This window comes from Panthera tigris, chromosome C2, assembly GCF_018350195.1.
Source record: "Panthera tigris isolate Pti1 chromosome C2, P.tigris_Pti1_mat1.1, whole genome shotgun sequence".
Taxonomy (NCBI): domain Eukaryota; kingdom Metazoa; phylum Chordata; class Mammalia; order Carnivora; family Felidae; genus Panthera; species Panthera tigris.
Genome location: NC_056668.1, coordinates 71,090,024 through 71,105,403, shown reverse-complemented (window position 1 = coordinate 71,105,403; position 15,380 = coordinate 71,090,024). Strand labels below are relative to the sequence as shown.

The 15,380-nt window shown below is 44.3% G+C and overlaps 1 protein-coding gene across 8 annotated transcripts in view; it reads left to right on the top strand.

Annotated features, from left to right (window-relative positions):
- The first annotated feature begins 802 nt into the window (after positions 1-802).
- Positions 803-15,380, top strand: part of TNK2 (tyrosine kinase non receptor 2) — a 45,564-nt gene continuing 30,986 nt past the window's right edge. For 6 of the 8 annotated variants that reach the window (XM_042998429.1, XM_042998431.1, XM_042998430.1 and 3 more), the window contains exon 1: positions 1,080-1,157. The gene's annotated coding sequence lies outside the window, so the exon portion shown is untranslated. Of the gene's footprint in view, positions 1,158-15,380 lie in introns of all 8 variants that reach the window. The other 2 variants (XM_007090936.3, XM_042998434.1) reach the window with 1 other exon arrangement.

Here is a 15,380-nt window from a genome sequence, read left to right as displayed (position 1 = left end):
GGGAAGGCCAGCCTGCAGCCCCCTCCCCAGGGGGACGGGGCGGAAGGAGCCGGGCAGGGGGCGGTGTAAGCGGGCGCCGAGGGCAGCACCATCTGGAGGGGTGGGACCGCGCGGCCTCTTGGGGGCAGGCGAGTGCGCTGGGCAGTGCCGGCGAGGGGCCCCGAGCGGGGAGCGCAGGAGGAGCGCGGCGGACTCAGTCCGGCGCTGCCGGAGCAGCAGCCGCAGCGGGTCGGAGTTCTCAGCTGGGGCCCGCAGCTGCTCCGCGGGCTGAAGCTCGGCGTGGAGGAGCAGGGGGGCGTGGGTCCGGCCGTGCAGGAGGAGGGCGGGGTGGGCCCGGGGGTGCAGGAGCGGGGCGGCCGTGGCCACGAGCCCAGCCTGGGGGTGGTGTGGGGTCCGCCGGACGGCGCGGACTGGAGGCGCCCGCCGCCGTGGACGGGCTCGGCGGGCTGGCCTGTGGTGCAGGAGGAGGGGTTGGGGCCCCGCAAGCAGTACCAGGAGAAGGGGGGAGGCAGCCCCGCAGTGCAGGAGCGTGGGGAGGCCCGCGCCGGGGTGCAGGAACAGGGGGAGGGGAGCCCACGTAGGCTGCTGCAGCAGCCCGAGCCGCTCTCCGAGTTCGGGGACCGTACCTGGGAGCGCGGGGAGGGGCTCGAAAGTTCCGGGGAGCCGGGGGCTCAGCACTGGGAGAGCTGCGGGCACCTCAGGCGGGAGGCAGTGGTCCTGGGAGCGGCACCGACACGCCGCGAGAGACTCGAGCTGGTGGGGAGGGCCAGGCCTGTGGGGCCCCAGGGGCCTGAGGGGGAGGGGCGCCTGGGGGTGCAAGAAGCAAATTGGTTGCCCGGGGTGCAAGAAGGACAGGTGGTGCGGGCTGTCCAGGAGACATACCTGGACGGGAAGGGGTCCCAGGAGGGAGAGGGGCCCCCCGAGGGGCACAGGATCCGGAGGCGCCGGCGGAGGAGGAGGTGGTAACCTACAGGCCGGCTGCCCAGCGCCCGGATCGCTCAAGGGCCGTGGTGAGCGCAAGATGTAGGGGTTTGGGGATTGGAGCATTGGAAGCCACTGCCCCAGGGCGGGCGGTGTGTCCTGCTGGATCCTCTTCTGCCACCTCAGTCTGGACATCATCGAAACTGTGTCTGCAGGGAGGCAGCCGAAGGCAGCAGGTAAGGAAACCCAATTCCCTTCCCAGCGGGAGTTGGTGTGTTTTGAAGCAGGGGGCTGCAGTTATTTCAGGAGAGGGTGGTCTCCAAACTGCTCTTGTTCACTTTGCTGTGTTTAAACCTGGGGAGGAAGGAAGCAGTGCAATTTCAACAGCGAGGCAGGACCCCTCCCCCCAGTACTAAAAATGCCAACTAGAGTGATGGGGCATTTCCTTAGAGTCTAGACTGGAGGTGAGACTGCGAGGCTACCAGGCCTGGGCAGAAGGCAGAGAGGGGTAGCCCTAGGCCGAGGTTGCGGAGGAGGTAGTCACCCCTCCATCAGTCTGCCCCTGGAGATAGGAGTGCCTCCGTGCCAGGGCTGGGATGGTGCAATCAGCACAGGTTTTCTCAGGTCCTCAAAACAGATTCCAAAAAAGGGAAGGGATAGCATTGCATTAACCGGACGTTATCTAGTAACCCTGTTAGCCATGTGATGTGAGTGTGGCTGCCAGTGACTTGAGCACGAGCCTGACCTGCTCCCGCCACACCTTCTTGTCACAGCTGATTAATAATCGAGGGCTCAGAGCCAAGGATGAATAGGGGTAGCAGGGCAGAGGACTATTGGTGAGGCCTTCTGTCTGGGTGTGGGCTCTAGGCCTCTAATTTGAAAGGGACACTTTGAGGAGAGGGTGTTTGTACTACTGGACTCTGGGCATTCTCTGTGGCCCAGAGCTCAGCCCCACCCCCTGGAGGTGGACAGCTGTGGCATCATAGGTTCTGTACCAGCCAAGGCCAGCTCCTGTCGCAGCCTAGAGGTGGGGCTTACAGGGTGGGGACTAGATTTGGCTTCCTGTTGACTCCCCGGTGGCCCAAGTGCCAGGCCTACTCATTCCTGGCCCATAGGGGGTTGGTTGGCCAGTTTATGGGCCTCATCCTCCTAGGGTTGTTCACCTCTTACTTGGCACTTGTAAGTTCCTGCTCCTATGGCCCTCACGTTGGGGTGGGTACAGAGTTGCTGCTTGCCTTAGCTGGGTCCTATGTCTGAGTCAGGTGGCCCCAGCCGCTTGTCTAAACCAGAGTGGGTGGAGATAGTCCTCTCTAGTCTGGACAGGGGGAGTGGTGGTGGTGGTGGCTGGGGCAGCAGAGCCATAGGCAGGCAGCTCCTGGGACTATGCTGGAGGAGCCGGTTAGTCTGCTCCTCATGCAAACCCCAAACCGACTGTCAGCTTCGTCCCACGCCTGCCTGTCACACTGCTACCCCAAACACTCATGCACCGGAAGTTCAGCTGCTGTGTCCACGGTGCCTGGCTCTTCTGGGATGTCCAAACTGGTTCTGGCTCTCTGGAGCCAATGGAGAGATTTGTCTGTTCTAAACACATAGACATAAGCATATACCTTTATCCTGTTTCAGGTCAACTTTTTTGAATTTGTGGTAGATGAAGAGAAGCACTTTGACAGTTCTGGGTTTAGACCATCTACTACCTGTGTAACCTCCTGGGGAAAGATAATGTCTCTGGGCTTCAGTTTCTGTGCAGTGGGCCATGGTTTTCCTTACACTGTCCTGAGACCAGAGGGCTCAGTTCCCTCTTTGGCAGTTTGGTGCCCTCTTTCCCGGGACCCCTGCTGGCAGATGTTGGGGAGGAGGTGTCTGTGCTCCCAGACCTTTTCCTCTGGTCCCTAAATTCACAATTATCCCCTGTCCTGTGCTTTATTCTGGAGAAGGAAGTGGTTATTCTTTTTGTTTTTAATAGTGGCTTTATTGAGGTGTAATGATATACAATGAATGGAACATATTTAAAACAGTAGGTTTTAACGTATGAATATATTTGTAAAACCACCACCACAGTCAAGATAATGAACATACCTATTATTCCCAACCACCACCCCCCCACCATAGTTCTTTATGCCCCTTCCTAATTCCTTCTTCCCGCCCCTCCTTTGCCATGCCTTTTCCCCAGGCAACAGACTGGTCTGCTTTCTGTCACCATACATTAGTTCACGTTACCTGGAATTTTATGGAAATGAAATCAGACAACATGTATCCTTTTTTGCCTGGCTTTTTTTTTTTTTTTCAGCATAATTATTTTGAGATTCATGCATGTTGTGTAAACTTCAGTAGCTCATTTTTTATTGCTGAGTAGCATTCCATTACACATATATGCCACAGTTTATCCATTCACCTGATGATGGGTTGTTTTTAGTTTTTGGTTATTACAAATAAAACTACTGTGAACATTTGTGTAAGTTTTTCTATGGACACACTATTTTATTTCTCTTGGGTAAATCCTTAGGACTGGAATTGTGAATCATATGGTAGGTATACATTTAACTTTTAAGGAAATTGCCAGACTTTTTTCCAAACTGGTTGTCTTATATTACATACCTACTAGTTGTAGGGCGCCTGGGTGGCTCAGTCAGTTAAGCTTCTGACTTCGGCTCAGGTCATGATCTCGCAGTTAGTGAGTTGGAGCCCCACATTGGGCTCTGTGCTGACAGCTCAGACCTTGGAGCCTGCTTCAGATTACGTGTCTCCCTCTCTCTCTGCCCCAACCCCGCTCACACTCTCTCTCTCTCTCTCTCTCTCTCTCACTCTCTCTCTCTCTCTTTCAAAAATAAACATTAAAAAAACTTTTTTACATACCTACTAGTTGTATATGAAAGTTCAAATTCTTCCACCTCTTTGTCAGCACTTGGTATGGTCAGTCTCTTTAATTTAATTTAGCTTTTATTTTTTTTTAATGTTTATTCATTTTTGAGAGAGAGAGAGACAGACACAGAGAGCGAGCCGGGGAGGAGCAGAGAAAGAGAGGCGGACAGAGGATTCAAAGTGGGCTCTGCCCTGAATGTAGCAAGCCTGATGCTGGGCTCAAACTCATGAACCTTGAGACTGTGACCTGAGCTGAAATCAGATGCTCAACCGACTGAGCCACCCATGTGCCCCAGTTTCTTTAATTTTAGACCTTCGAATAGGTCTGCAGTGGTTATCTCCTTGATTTTAATTTGCATTTCCCTAATGACTAATGTTACTGAGCATCTTTTCATGTACTTATTTGCCATTTGTATATCTGGTGATATGTCTGTTCAAATTGTTTACCCATTTTTTAATTGTGAGTTGTTTTTTTTTTGTATTGAGTTTTATGAGTTCTTTATATATTCTGCATACAGATCCTTTATTGAATATGTTGGGATTGGATATGTTTGATTTGCAAATATTTCCTTCCATCTTTGGCTTACATTTTAATTTTCCTTACGGTGCCTTTTTTGATGAGCAGAAATTTAAAATTTTAATGAACTCCAGTTTAACAACCTCTTTTTTTTGTGGTTTATGCTTTTGGTGTCACGTCTAAGAAATCTTTGCCTAACCCAAAGCACAATGGTTTTCTCCTATTTTTCTTCTAGACATTTTATTTATTTATTCTTAAAACAATTTTATTTTTAAGTAATCTCTGTGTGCAATGTGGGGTGCGCACTCACAACCCTGAGATCAAGAGTCTCATGCTCTACCGCCTTCCCCCTTCTAGAAATGATTTTTAGGTTTTACATTTAGGTTTTACATTTAGGTTTAATGATCCATTTTGGGTTAATTCTTGTGTATGGTGCAAGGAATGAATTGAAGTTCATCTTTTTTGCTTGTGGAGATCCAACTATTCCAGCACCATTTGTTGAAAAAACGTGTCCTTCCATGGAATTGCCTTTGCACCTTTGTAAAAAAATCAATTGTCTGTATATGTGTAGATACAATCTGGGCTCTCTTGCTTCATTGGTCATTTTGTCTATCTTTATCCTAATACCACACTATCTTGATTATTGTAGATTTATAGTAAGTCTTGAAATCAGGGTAAAACCTTGAACCTTGTTCTTTTCAAAATTGCTTTAGTTATTCCAGCTTCTTTGCACTTCCACATGCATTTTAGAATCAATTTGGGGATAATTTCTATAAGGAAGGCTCCTGGGATTTTGATTGGGATTGCATTGAGTCTGTAGATCATTTTGGGGGAAATGTCCATTATCTTAGCAATAATAAACCTTCTGACCCATAAACAATATATATGTCTGTATATGGACTTTTAAGAATTTCACCAGTGTTCTCTAGTTTAAGTATACAGATTTTTCATGTGTTTTGTCAGATATATACTTAAGTATTATGCATTTTTTTTTTGATGCTATGTAAATGGTATTTGGCTTTCTTACTTTTTTATCTTAATTTTGGTAAAATATATATAACATAAAATTTACCATCTTAACCATCTTTCAGGGTATGGTTCAGTAGTGTTAGGTACATTTACATTGCAACTATCACCACCATCCATCTCCAGAACTTTTTAATCTTGCAAAATTAAAACTCTGTACCTATTAAACAATAGCTCTCCATACCCTCTCCACCCGAGTCCTTGGAACCACATTCTACTTTATATGAATTTGGCTATTCTAAATACCTCATAGGAGTAGAATCATGCAGTATTTGTCCCTTGGTGAATGGCTTTTTTCACTTACCATACATAATGTATTTGGAGTTCGTCCATGTTGCGGCATGTGTTAGAATTTACTTCTTTTTTAAGGCTAAGTAATAACCCATTGTATGAATGTGCTACATTTTGTTTATTCATCTGGTGGTTGTTTCCCACCTTTTGGCTGTCGTCAATAATGCTGCTATAAAATGGTATTGTTTTTAAATTTCTATTTCCTATTGTTGTTAGTGTGTGTGTGTATATATATATATATATATATGTAAACCTAATTGATTTTTGTATATTAATCTTGAATCGTACCACCTTGATAAATGTATTCTAGTAGCTTTTTGTAGCTTCCATTGGATTTTATACATAGACTGTCATGTCATTTGTTAATAAAGACAGTTTTACTTCTTTCTTTCTGATCTTTATGCCTGATAATTACTTGTTTTTCTTGTCTAATTGCACTGGCTATATCTTCTGGTATAAAGTTCAGTAGAAGAGGGATTACTTGCTCCTTCAGTCTTTTCACCATTATGCATGATATTAGCTGTAGGTTTTTCATATATGATCTTTATTAAGTTGAAGAAACTCCCTCTGTTCCTATTTTACTGAGATTTTTAAATTTTTTATTAAAAAAATTTTTTTTAACGTTTATTTGAGAGAGAGGGTTGAGAGCACGAGCAGGGGAGGGGCAGAGAGAGGGAGACACAAAATCAGAAGAAGGCTACAGGCTTTGAGCTGTCAGCATAGGCCTGACAAGGGGCTCGAACTCACAGACCGCGAGATCATGACCTGAGCCGAAGTTGGATGCTTAACCCACTGAGCCACCCAGAAGGTCCTGAGATTTTTAATAGGAATGGATGTCGGACTTTGTCAAATGTTTTTTCTGGGGGCGCCTGGGTGGCTCAGTCGGTTAAGCGGCCGACTTTGGCTCAGGTCATGATCTCGCGGTCCGTGAGTTCGAGCCCCGCGTCAGGCTCTGTGCTGACAGCTCAGAGCCTGGAGCCTGTTTCAGATTCTGTGTCTCCCTCTCTCTGACCCTCCCCCGTTCATGCTCTGTCTCTCTCTGTCTCAAAAATAAATAAACGTTAAAATAAAAAAATAAATAAACAAACAAACAAAAAATGTTTTTTCTGTGACTATGGGATTTTTTTGTTTTTGTTTGTTAATATGTTGAATTACATTGATTTTCAAATTTTTGTTTGTTTTTTAAATGCTTATATTTGAGAGAGAGAAAGAGAGAATGAGCAGGGGAGGGGCAGAGAGGGGGCAGGGCAGAGGATTTAAAGCAGGCTCTGCACTGGCAGCAGTGAGCTTGATGTAGGGTTCGAATTCATGCACCCTGAGATCATGACCTGAGCTGAAGTCAGTCACTTAACCAACTGAGCCACCAGGCACCCCTGATTTTCAAATGTTAAACCAACCTTGCGTTCCTTAGACGAACTCCACTTGGTCATGGTGTGTTATTCTTTATATGTATTGTTGAATTCTGTTTGCTAGAGAATTTGTTAAGAATTTTGCATCTGTGTTTATGAGGATAGTTTTCTTTCCTTGTACTGGCTATGGGATTCATAATATATACATCTTTATTTTAAATAATTTTTTAAATGTTTATTTTTGACAGAGTGAGCAGGGGAGGGGCAGAGAAAGGGGGGTACAGAGGATCCAAAGCAGGCTCTGTGCTGACAGCAGACAGCCCGATGTGGGGCTTGAAGTCACAAACCGTGAGATCATGACATAACCTGAAGTCAGAAGCCTAACTGACTGAGCCACCCAGGTGCCCCAGGATTCATAATACACATCTTTAATCACAGTCTGCCTTCAAGTGATAATAGTATAAAAACTTATATTTTTATTTCTCTCCTCTTACGCTATTATTCAGAAATTATTCTTACACACGTTGTAAACCACACTATTTGGTATTATTTGTGTTTAAACAATTTATTTTTTAAAGTAATGTACATAATAAAAATGTCTTAAGTGTCTACCCCTGTAGTTGCTATTTCCAGTGCTTCATTCTTTGCATAGATCCATATTTCTATATGGTATTATTTTCCTTCTGTCTGAAGGACTTCTTTTGACATTTATGGTAGTGCAGGTTGGTGATGAATTCTTTCAGCTTTTGTATGCTTAAGTTTATTTAGCTTTTATTTTAAAAAGATATTTTCATTGGACTAGAATTCCATTTCATTAGTTTATTCTTTCAGTACTTTAATGATGTTGTGCCACTGTCTTCTCATTTTCATTTCTGCAGGAAATCTGTTGTCATTTTTTTTTTTTTTTTAAGTAAGCTCTGTGTGCCCTTCATGGGGCTCAAACTCACCACCCGAGATCAAAAGTTGCATGCTTTCCCAGCTGAGCCAGCCAGGCGCCCCCTCTGCTGTCATCTGTATCTTTGCTCCCTGTCTATAACATGTCTTCCTCACCCTCCCCAGCTACATTTTAAGATTTTCTCTTTATCACTGATTTTGAGCAATTTGATTATGAGGTATGTTGGTATAGTTTTCTTCATGTGTCTTGTGCTTGGAGTTCATTGAACTTTTTGAATCTGTGGGCTTATAATCTTAATCAAATGTGGAAATATTTAGGCCATTATTTCTTCAAATATTTTTTTCTGTTTCCAGCTCTCCTTTCCTCAGGGAACTCCAACAATACAAATGTTAGGCCACTTGAAATTGTCCCACTGCTCACAGCCGCTTTGTTCATTTATTTTTTCTCTTTTAAATTTTTTAAAATTTAATATTTATTTTGAGAGAGAGAGAATGAGCAGGGGAGGGGCAGAGAGAGAGGTAGACACAGAATCCGAAGTTGGCTCTAGGCTCTGAGCTGTCAGCACAGAGCCTGACATGGGGCTCGAACCTATGATCCATAAATTCATGACCTGAGCTGAAGTCAGATGTTTAACTGATTGAGCCACCCAGGTGTCCCCCCTATTTAAAAAAAATTTTTTTTTCTCTTTTTAAATTTTTATTTAAATTCTATTTAGTTAACATACAGTGCAATATTGTTTCAGGAGCAGATGCTTTGTTTATTTAAAAAATATTTTTTTTTCTTCTCTGGAGTTAATTTCAGATCATTTCTATTACTGTGTCTTCAGGTTCACTAGGTTTTTCTTCTGCAGTATCTAATCACCTTTAATTGCATTCAGTTTATTTTTTTCATCTCATGCAATGTAGTTTTTATCCTAAAAGTTCAGTTCTATTCTTTTTAAAAATATATGTTTAAAATTTTAAAAATCTTTATTTATTTTTGAGAGAGAGAGAGAGAGAGAGTGCAAGTGGGGAGGGGCAGAGAGAGAGAGAGGCACAGAATCTGAAGCAGCCTCCAGGCTCTGAGCTGTCAGCACAGAGCCTGATGCAGGGCTCAAACTCACAAGCTTTGAGATCATGACTTGAGCTGAAGTTGGATGCCCAACTGACTGAGCCATCCAGGTGCCCCTTAAAAAAATATTTTTAATAGCTATATAGTTTTATAGTAATAATAGTTTTAAAACTGTTTTAATGTTTAATTATTTTAATGTCCTTGCTAATTCTGCCATTTGTGTTAGTTCTGAGTTGGTTTTGATTAATTGCTTTATCTCCTTATTATAGGTCCTAGTTCCTGGCTTGTGGCATGCCTGATAATTTTTTATTGGATGCCAGACAATGTTAATTTTACCTGGTTGGTTGCTGGATACTTTTGTATTCTTATAACTATTCTTGAGCTTTATTCTAGGATGCAGTGACTTGGAAACAGTTTGATTATCTTGGGTCTTGTTTTTAAGAGTTGTTAGGACCAGAGCCATGTTCAATCTAAGGCTACTAATTTTCCTGCTGAGGCAAGACCCATCTGTGAATTGTACCCAGTGCCTACCTTTTCCAGTTTGGCTGGTGGGAACAGGCACTTTTCCCAGCCTTGGGAGCACCAGGCATTGTTACTTCTAATCCTTTTGGGTGGTTATTTTCCCTACCCTTGGGTAGTTTCTACACATTCACATAGATGATTAGTGCTCAGCTAAATACTTGAGGGGAACCCTTTATAGACTTCTGTGGTACTCTCTCTTCTTTGCTGCTCTGTTCTGTGAACTCCGGCCCCCTAAGACTCCCCAAACTCTAAGCTCCATCTCCTCAACTCCTGGAGTCTTTTGGGGTCTGACAGTTTCCCTTCTCTGTGCTGTAGCCTGGAAACTCAACCATAGGGCTGACATCTTTTATTTCCTGACTCACAGGTATCACTGTCTTTAGTTCCCTGATATCTGGTATTTTCAAAACCATTTTGTATATTTTGTCCAATTTTTTGTTGTTGCAGTCAGGAGAGCAAATCTGATCCTTATTATTCCATCTTGGCCAAAGATGAGAATTTGAATTTAATTCCCCCATTGCTACCCTTCTACACTTCCCATCCTTCAGTCTCTTCACTCTACTGTCTGTGTTTATTGTTACGGTATAGTAAATTGTGATGACTTTTCCTTTCCTGCACAACTTTTTGTTCTTCCTGGAGTTGCTTTTGTTTGCTTAGTTTTCTGTGCACCTTTCAATTAGCCAAATTCCAGTAGCTGTCTAAGTTTCTCAAGATGTCAGTTCCATCAGATATTCTATCAAATTTATCTTTCTGAAGAAGTCTCTTTCAGAGCCTTGTGCCCTGAAGCAACATGGTCTGGTTGGTGTCTATCACAGGTGCTTAGCCATCCTCTTGGAACCTCCTTTCAGCATCTGGGCATCTCCTTCACTGCTCTTCTGTGTTGGATCTCCTGCATCCCATGTCTTCTCCTTTGTTGGTTTACTCTCTAGTTTTGGTAGAGTCTGTCCTTTAGTAGCTTCCTGAAGGAGGAGGGTGTATGGGTGGGAGATTATTTGGAGACCTTGCCAGCCTTGCTATTCACTCAGCTGAATATAAAGATCTAGGTTGGAAATTGCTTTCCTTCACATCTTGAGGATATTGCTTTTAGATTCTAGAATTAACACTGAAGTCTAAGGTCACTCCAAATCCTGTGTGGGACCCTCTCCCTTGCCCCAAAGTGTGTAGGATCTTCTCTTTATCTCCAGTATTGTGTTTTGTAATGATTTCCTAATTAAGTAGCTTAGTATGGGTCTGTTTTCAACTTGTGCTGTATGCTCAGTGAACCCTTTTAGTTTGGAAACTTGTACTTCAAGTCTGGGAAGTTTTCTTGTATTATTTTGGTTATCTCTCTCTCTCTCTCTCTCTCTCTCTCTCTCTCTCTGTCTCTCTGAGCTCCTTTTGTTTAGATATTGGACCTTCTTATACTGATCATCTGGTTTTCTTTTTTTTTTTTTTTTTCTCTCCTGTTTGCCATCTTTGTGTCTTTTGTTCTCTGTTGCAGAAGATCTGAACTTTATCTTCCATCCCTTCTATTGTAGTTTTAGCAACTATGATAGCAGTAAATGTCTGTTGATACTATTTTCTCCCATGTGTGACATGGATGAGGTAGACACAAAACTACTAAATTCAACTTTAGTAATAGAAACCTTGGGAGAATGGGTTAGGATTTTTGATTAGGGAATTATCCACATTTCACTAAAAAACAAAAACAAAAACAAAACCTCCTTCCCCAAAGGGCTTATTAACCTGATAAAGTTTCAAGGTCAAGGGTAACAAAAAATTAGATTAAGATAAGTGTGAGAATTTAATAAGGAAAGCACTCTCAGAATGAATTTATTGAGAATTCAGTAGAATGATTTTTTTCATCCATATTAATGGGACTCAGAATTGAGAATCACTATCAGTATAATAAGTAGTCCCATAAACTGATGCTCATGGTTATGATGAGAAGGGCCTTTGAGAGAGTGGTCAGTGTCAATAATGGGAGAGAACATCTGAGAACAGGACTGTTCTGGCCAGGCCAAACGAATTGGCACAATTACAAGCTTTCTACAGAGCAATGGTATTCAACCCCAGTCTGGATTCATCTGAAGAGGCTTCAAACTACGATGTCTCAGGGGGCTCATTTGGTTAAGCATCCACTTCTTGGTTTCAGCTCAGGTCATGATCTCACTGTTCATGAGTTCAAGCCCCACATCAGGCTCCACGTTGACAGCACAGAGCCTGCCTGGGATTCTCTCTCTCCCTCTCTCTCTGCCCCTCCTCTGTTCTCTCTGTCTCTCAAAATAAATAAACTTAAAATAAATTAAAAAAAAAAAAAGATATGCCTCAGGGATGCCTGGGTGGCACAATCAGTCATTTAAGTATCTGACTCTTGATTTCAGCTCAGGTCATGATCTGACTGTTGTGAAATTGAGCTCCGGATTAGGCTCCACATGCTGAGTGTGGAGCCTGCTTAAGATTCTCTCCCTCCCTCTCCTTCTGCCCCTCCCCGGCTTACTTGTGCGCTGCCCCTCTCTCTCTTTCTCTCTCTCTCTCTCTCTCTCTCTCTCAAAAAAAAAAAAAAAATGACACCTCAGTCTCACCTAGGTCAAGTTGATTAGAATCTCAGTGGGTGGGGTCTACACATTGACACTTTCCTAACTCCAAGGTGATTTTAATGCATAGCCAGGGCAAAGAGCACCTCCAGAGTTTATTGAAGACCCTTGCTTCTCAGAGTGCGGTCTACTGGACCAAAACACGTGTCACTTGGCAGCTTGTTAGAAATGGAGAATCTTAGGCCCTACCCCATATCCATGGAATCTGTATCTGCAGTTTAACAATATCCCCAGGTGATCTGTATGTGCATTAAAGTTTGAGAATCACTACCTCATTTATCCATTCAACAGGTATTTATGAGCGAGCACCTGCCATGGGCCAGACTCTGCTGGGTGGGTTGGGGATGGATCTGTTGAATTTTGTATGTCACCTATTGTGTTTGTAATTTTTTGTTTCCCAATAATATCCTGTTCTTATTTTGAAGATACACTATCTTGTCTCTGAGGGTATATTAATGAGCATTTTTTGGTCTGAAATTTTCTTCTGCATAGTCTGTTCCCTCTTGGTTGCTTTTTTCTGTGTGTTTTGCTCTCTCTCTTCCATGTTAGAGGCTTGTCTTGGGTGTCTGGTAATTTTGTGTTGTCTGCTCTCAATGGAGGATGGGGAACTACAGCACTGAATGGTCTTGTTGATGGAGCTTCTTTGTGTGGTGACCTAGATGGGCCATTTGTTGGGAACTCCTAGTGTTGGTATCTTTATATCTTTCTTGGCCAGGTCAGAGTCGCCAGAAAAGACACTTGTGTCTCCTGCCAAGATGTGGAAGCCTGGCTCCATGTTCCAGGAGCAAGTTGAGAAGGGGTTTGGGATCTCAACATCCATGCATGCTTTCCTTGTTTGGGATGTAGCACCTGCCTGCTGCTCCCTCCCACCCCCTTGCCATCTTCCATGAAGCCCACTGTGCCAGTCTCAAGATGTTCCATTTATCTACTGTAGGGAAATCCCTGTTTTTTGCAGGGTGGTAAAGGGACAGTCACCCAGTGGCTCTGTATTGGGGAAGGAGTATGGTGGTGCTGGTGGTGGGGTCTTACTGCTTATTAAATAGCTTTTAAATAATCCTCTATATTTTTAGCACTTCCCTCTCTCACCTCTTCTTCTTGTAGGGGTTTCTGGGGCTTCAAATTCCCAGGCCATTTGAAGATTCTGTGGGATCATTCAGGTGCTTCTCACCTTGGGAGTTGTGGCTTTTTTTTTTTAGGTTCTGCTCCCAGTTGTCGCTGGCCCATCATCTGCTTTCTAGCTTGTTGTGGTTGTTTCCTCTGCCATTCAAAAAATTTCTCTTGAGGGGCGCCTGGGTGGCTCAGTTGGTTAAACATCCAACTTCGGCTCGGGTCATGATCTTGTAGTTTGTGGGTTTGAGCCCCATGTCAGGCTCTGTGCTGATAATTCAGAGACTGCTTCAGATCCTCTCTCCTCTGCTCAGATCCTCTCTGCCCCTCCCCTGCTCATTTGTGTGCTGTCTCTCTCAAAAATAAATAAATATATATATTTTTAAATTCTCTTTAGAAAAATAAATTCTCTTTAAAAATGTAGTTTTGGAGGGGTTTTGAGAAGGAATGGAATTATGTGCATGTGTGCAATTTACTGGTTTTTTTCCTGGAACCTCTGTCCCCTCTTTAAACTTCCTCACAGAATCCATGAATTCATTCAATATCCAGTATATATTTAATGAATAGGACTGTAACTCTGCCCTCCGTGGGCTCGTGTCATTGAGCCAAGAAATTTAGTGTGCATTTGTATATGGACTGAATCCTGGCTTCAGCTCTTACTCTCTGCATGACCTTGGTCACTTCCTCAGAACGTCAATTTCTTCATCTGTAAAACGGGGATAATGTAGAGTAATAAGGGGAAGTTTTTAATCAGTTAGTGAAGATAAAGCTTTTAAAGAACTGCATGTAGGGATCCCTGGCTGGCTCAGTTGGTAGAGTGTGCAACTCTTTGATCTTGGTGTTGTGAGTTCAGGTCCCACATTGGGCTTAGAACTCACTAAAAAAAATAAAAGTAAGTAAATAGATAAAAAAACATTGCTTTCTATTAAAAAAAATAAAAGAACCTGCACATAGTGTCTTCTTGAGGACCCAGAACATAACTTCCCTTTCCTATTTCCCCAAAACCCTAACACAGAGTGAGCACACAGAAGGTGCATGGTGAGTGACTGAGGCAGGGTTTGGAGTGAGAGTTTTGGCTTAGTCTCTTCCTTCAGCAGCTGTATCTCCTAGGAGCCCCGAGCCAAGGGCCTTAGCTGGGTGTAAGAACAGTGGGCTCTTCCTGTCTCTGCCTGTCTCCTGTATGCTGTGTCTTCTAATAAGTCAAGGCCTCCTCTTCCTGGGTCCTTACGTTTACTAATCCCTGACCTTGGTATGGCTGCTCCTCTGTGTCTACAATCACCACCGCTCTGAACTATTGATCTCCCCTAGTTCCTAGGGATCTGTTTCCAAAGATAGCTCCGTAAGTGCCTTGTTTCACAAGTCCCTTCCCCTTTTAGGATCTCAGTTTCTTTATTGCTAAAATGGATAGGCAGGTTATAGTGGGAAGGTAGTCCAACATTTCTTTTACTCCTGGGTTCAGTCCCTTTGTCTCCTGGGCCCTGCAGCCTGTCCTTCACTGGGTGTTGCTAGCTCCTGGGGTTCTGGTATGGACATGGTCCAGAGGGGATGAGCAGTCCCTCTTGCAGAATAAATGCTGTACCATTCACAGCTCTGGCTTCTTTCCCCACCCCACCTCCAGGGCTCAACAATAGGCCCCTTCAGCTCTAGGCTCTTGCTGAAGGGGTGGGGGTGGGGTGAGGCCTGAGCCAGCAGGCAGAGGACCAGCCAGGCAGCCTCTGCGCAGCCCCAGCCCTAGAAGAGCTCTGGGAGTGGCTGGCTGCTGGGAGCTGTGCTGCATCCTTCCTCCGTTCCCGGGAGTCACTGCATTGCTTGGTGTTGTGATGATGCCTGGGCCAGAGGATTGGCAAGAGGCAGCTCTCTGCAGTGCCCTGCATCCGAGCCCTGGCACCAGGGCGTGCATGGTGTGCATGTGCACCAGACCCGGACAGCTGCCGGAATTTATCCTCTGTCACACATGAGTAGGGTTTTGTTGGTGGGAGGAGTGCTCCAGGAATGTGTTAGGGCTCTCAGTGTCCTGTCTCTGAGTGTCAGGGTTGGCATGCCAGTCTTGAGCCGCTGGAGCATGAAACAGCAACTAAATACTTTCAAGATCAAGTTGGTACATGTGGGGAGGTGTTGAGTTCAATGTGGGTCTGTATAGTGGATAGGTTCTGTGTAAAGGTAGATTTTTTCCTTTCTTCTCTGAAAGTCACACCTCCTTTTCTGTTGGAGTCGAAGATGAGGCATAGTGGGTCCCTGTATCTGATCTGGGTCCCTGCTTCTGTGCCCTG